The following is a 5,441-nucleotide window of genomic DNA, read 5'->3' as shown; positions in this document are numbered from 1 at the left end:
ACCGGCGTCGTGGCCGTTGGCAGAGAGGGGTAACAAAAAAAAAAATTATAGAAGAAACAAGAAAAAAAAATTATAAAAGAAACAAGAAAAAATAAAGATAAAAAATTATAGAAAAAGAATGATGAAGATGAAATTGCATAGTTAACTGAAAAAAATTATAAGTTGCACTACTAAAGATGTAAACTGCAGCTTTAAGATAAAAATTACACTCTTTAAACAAAAATTATACTCTTTGGGAGATATTTACACTGTTTTTTCTCTTATTGCACTCTTTCAGATGTAAACTGCATCTATTAAGATGAAAGTTACACTCTTTAAACGAAAGTTGCACTCTTTGAGAGATATTTACACTGTTTTTCTTCTTGCACTCTTTGAGATGTAAACTGCACCCCTTCAAAAAGTATTTATATTGTTTCTCATATTGTTGCACTGTTTCTCCTTTTGTTGCACTGTTTCTATTCTTGTTGCACTATTTCTTCTCTTGTTTTACTATTTTTTATCTTAAACTGCACCCTTTAAAAGGAGAAACAGTGCAATAAGAGGAAAAACAGTGCAGCAAAAGAAAAAACAGTGCAACAAAAGAAAAAACAGTATAAATATCTCTTAAAGGGGTGCAGTTACATCTAAAAAAGTACAAGAAGAGAAGAAATAGTATAAATATCTCTCAAAGAGTGCAACTTTCGTTTAAAGAGTATAACTTTTATCTTAATGGATGCAGTTTATATCTGAAAGAGTACAATAAGAGGAGAAACAGTGTAAATATTTCCCAAAGAGTGTAATTTTCATCTTAAAGCTGCAGTTTTATCTTAAGTAGTGCAACTTATAATTTTTTGTTGCAGTTAACGATGTAATTTCATTTTCATCATTCTTTTTCTATAATTTTTTATCTTTATTTTTTTTCTTGCTTCTTCTATATTTTTTTTTGTCACCCCTCTCTGCTAACAGCCACGACGCCGGCGACGACGCCGCTAAGGACCCCCCGCTCTGAGGCTGCAGTGCCGCAGTGACCTCCGCGGTGTCGGCGTCGGCGAAGATGCGTCGTCGTCGGAGGCGGCAGAGGAGGAGGGAGAGGGAGAGGACGAGAAGGGTGGGGAAGGGCGAGAGAGGCGTCGTCGTCGGAGACGGTGGAGGAGAGTCGGAGTGGAAAAAAAAAAAATCCTCCGCGGCGCCGATGTCGGCGGAGAAGTGTCATCGTCGAAGGCGGCGGAAGAGGTGAAGGAGGAGGGAGAGGGAAAGGGTAAGAAAGGCGAGAGAGTGTGAGATAGTCGTCGTCGTCGGTGGCGGTGGAGGAGGGTCGGAGAGGGGAAAAAAAAAAAAGTCGCAGCGCGGCCTCGGCGGTGTCAGAGGCGAGGAAGGCGGGGGGTGTGCGAGCGAGGATAAGGATGCGTCAGACAAAACTAAAGCAGGCCGCCTTCGCCTCAACCTCCGCCTCTGCCTCTGTCTCCGCCGCTCTCTGGGAAGAGAAAGAAAAAAAGAACGAGAGAAAAAAAAGAGGAGAGAGAGAACAGTATAAGCGTATTTTGGTCAGTTTGCTGAAAAAACGAACCGAATCTGTAAAAATGAAAATGGTGGTCCGATTTTGAAAAGTCAAAAATAAGTGAATTTTTTAGGCAAATTGGCCAATAAAAATTACTGCAAAGGTTGGGGACTACGTACTTGTGTAATTAACCCGATTTTTCTCCCTTCCCCAACCGACACCATCTTCTCTTTCTTTCTTCTCCTCTCAAAATCCCTTATCCTCTTCTTTCTTTCTCACACACAAATAGGTGCAAAATTGTGATAAATTTGTGGAAAATTCTAGCAAAATTGGAAGAAAGCTTTATTGGAGGCCAACCCAACTTTTGATTAGGCAACAAATTGAAAGAAAATGGATTGGGTAATAGAGGTAAATATCTTGCTGGGTTTTATGGATGTAAATGGTTAAGGCTTGAATTTGATGCTCTAAATAGTTGATTTTATTTTATTTGATGTGTATGGTTAAGGCTTGAATTTGATTTTACTTTATTAGATGGGTATATAAAAGAGAATACAAAGATTGGCTTAAACTGCTGTTAGAGTAGTGCTGACAGTAGATTTCTTCTATTAATTTCTTCCGTTTTATATGGAATTAAACTCTGAAATTTCGCTGATTAGTACCTATGGATGTCGAGATTATAATATATAAATTTGAGACTAAACGGAGTTATATTTCAAGAGAAATTAGGCTTTTAGTAGTTTTAGTAGCCCTATGTCAGTGCAGGACAGCAAGTAATATGTTTTCTAATTTCTCCTTGATCGTTTTGAATTAGATTGTGAAATTGGGAACAGATATTCTTAAGGATGTGAACTAACTACAGCTGAAATTTGAGGCGAAACCATTACGGTTAGAGCTAAAAATGAATCGATTAAATCAGACTTGTCGATAAACTTCACTGCAACTTTCAATTTTTTTGGCTGCAGTGTTTCTTTATCGATGTTGATTCCCTGATTATTATGACATTTAGAACTCGTACTTGTGATATGAATCATGGCATTTCGATTATATGCATGTTGATTGCATATTCCTTGTTATATACCTTATGTAGCACATGTTGAGTAATTCCACATACATGTTAATTATCTTCTATTCCAAATCGCATATTTATGTAGTCAAGAGACTTGAACTTCATTGTGAGATATAGATATCTACTTAGTAGCACTTGGTTACTTTCTACTTTGTCCATAGTATTGATTTGTATGTGAATCAGGAGTCGATTTCACGTAGGGATGTCAACGGGTCGGGTTTGGGTCGGGTTTTTAAAAACCCGAACCCGAACCCAAAAACCAAATTAAAACCCGTATCCGAACCCGAACCCGAACCCGAACCCGAAAACCAAATTAAAACCCGTATCCGGACCCGAACCCGAACCCGAACCCGGCGGGTTTTAAAAATCCATGCCCATATTCGTACCCGACCAAACCGGGACCCGGACCCGGCAGGTTTTAAGAATCCATACCGTTAAATTAAGATCTAAGGGATAAAAATTATTAAATATTTTATATATTATATAAATAAATAAAAATAAAGTATGTATATATATATAATTTATTCGGGTTCGGGTTCGGTGTCGGGTCGGGTAAATACAAAATCCATACCCGTATCCATATTCGTCGGGTTTTTATTTTCCATGTAAACCGAATCCATATCCATTTAGCTCGGATAAACCCGCCCCGTTCGGGTTCGGATTCGGGTAATATTTCGGATATTCATACTCATTGGCATCCCTAATTTCACGTGAGATTCGTTGCGGGATTTTTTTGAGCGAATTTTTTTTGATGTTGTGGCTGCTGTAAGGACCGGGAAGACTGCAGCAAAGCAGCTCGCATCTCCTATGTTCATTGTCATCTTTGGATTGCAATCTAGGTGGGTTCCGTGTCGCCGAAAATAGCGAACTTCCTTCTACGTCTATTTTGCATATATTTGTATATGTTTATGAATGCAGGTTGCACGCTTTGAGGGTGGTGATGGCAATATAGGTGAGTGAAGGGTGAAAATTTAGATATTGCATGTGAACGCTGGTTGATGTTAGATTAATTGAGCAATAAATCATGTATATGTCTATGGTGCATTTGTAGGTGTATGTATATGGTTATATATTCGTAGAAAATTGTTTTAGTTTGAAATTAAATAGAGGAAATGGATTACATATATAGTATATTCATGCAAACATTAACCTATGTCTAATTATATGATCAATAGGTTGAATTGCTTTAGTTTAGTAATTACCAATTAGTTTATTATGTTGCATACACTAAGTTAGACTGGGAAGGGCCATTGGACAACATATGCATCTTTAGTAAATACCCCTGGACATCATATGCATATTTAGTAAGAGATCTAGTGTTCATCTGCATTATATATACTCTAGTTCATATGATAGATCTTGGATATTGAGAGGTATATGATTATACTACTGTAATATATGACTTAGTTGACATTTTATGATTATGCCGAGGCAGATTGGTTATTTGTGATTTGTTTGATCATTGCATAGACCATAGCCTACAGAGCCACATTGAGCTTGATAGAGTTACATGCTATTAGATACGGTAGGGGTTGCTCCCCTTCGAGTGCCGCTCCTGATGCTGGCCAGTTATTGCAGAGATATTTACCCTTGGGATGACGACCCATCTGTGGGAGTGGTGATCGGGCTAGGGATAGAGCCTACATGTTAACGGGCGCACCTGCGGGATTGCGGTTTGGACACTAGGCAGGCGCAGGCTTGACCGGACCTATGACTCGGTCGTTGCGATTAGATATTATTACTGTATTTATTTATTAGTATCAGCATTGATACATATTCTAGTCACTTTGTCTTTTGTTCCTTACATATGTGACCTACGAGTTGGTCAGTTTATGATTGGGTCACAGTATGTTGATAGGGTTGCATGTATATGACCGGGTGACACCTTACACTCAACATTAGTACACTAGTGGATACATGGCATGGTTATTTACTTTGTACGGTGTACCGTTCCTATTTATCAATATTGGAGTTGATGCATATATCAGACGGCTTTATTATCGCATTTTTCATGTATAGAGATATGATAGACAGTATACTTTTATAGAAGCATGATAGATAGGATATATGTCTAGAGGCATGATGTTAGTAAAAGTATTTTTCTTTTTTATCATACTTTGTAGCTTAGTTGATCGTATACTATACTACTTTTTTTTTCCTATTCTTATCTCTAGTAGACCCAGTAGGAAGGTCGTGGTTGTTACGAAACTACCGTCTAGTAGTTCTCACACTTTTTTATTGTTTACTTTTCAAATACAGCTACACCAACGGATCATCGAGTTAAGAGAATCACGCCATAGGTAGCATGCATCTCCAACCTGTGTATATAGAGGACCACCAGCTAATTGATTTTGAGATTATGTAATGTACATCAGGACTGGTGAAGCCAGGATCTTTACTTATGTATCTTTATTTTGAAATGTATGGTTGTATATTTGTATGAATAGTGGTAGTTGTTTAGTTTAGTTTTACATAAATCACTCAGATACTTTGTGTTTAGTTGTGGACTCTAGAATCGTTAATGTTGACCCTTTGATTCCCTTATTACTGCTTCTATCTCGTTGGTCGCTTCGTGCAGAGAGAAAAAACTCTGTCCGTTCGGCGAGTCTGTTGACGTCCCCACAGGCTTCCACTATGAAATCGGGGCGTGACATTGCTGGGTCTTCTCTTCTGTTGACGGCTAAGCGCCAAAGCAGAAGATTGATAGTTTCGGTGCTCCTCCATGATTGTCGATGGTGCGCCCGTAGATACCCAGGCAAAGATTTGTCTTGGGCATTACGTCAAACATGCGATAGATCTGACACATAGTGTTAGAGATTGCAACTTTGGTGACGCCTCAACTAGAGGTAACTTCTACATCAGGTTGGGACCCGTAATGTCAGCTAAATTGGAGGTCGT

At 38.5% G+C, this 5,441-nt stretch overlaps 1 long non-coding RNA gene across 1 annotated transcript; it reads left to right on the top strand.

The window, feature by feature from the left end:
- LOC109714962 lies at positions 1,656 to 5,087 on the top strand. Its single transcript, XR_002217469.1, has 2 exons — positions 1,656 to 1,885; positions 4,803 to 5,087. It is a non-coding gene; the product is annotated as an uncharacterized LOC109714962 (long non-coding RNA).

Source organism: Ananas comosus, linkage group 9 (genome assembly GCF_001540865.1).
Source record: "Ananas comosus cultivar F153 linkage group 9, ASM154086v1, whole genome shotgun sequence".
NCBI classification, from domain to species: domain Eukaryota; kingdom Viridiplantae; phylum Streptophyta; class Magnoliopsida; order Poales; family Bromeliaceae; genus Ananas; species Ananas comosus.
This window is presented reverse-complemented; position numbering and strand designations above follow the sequence as displayed.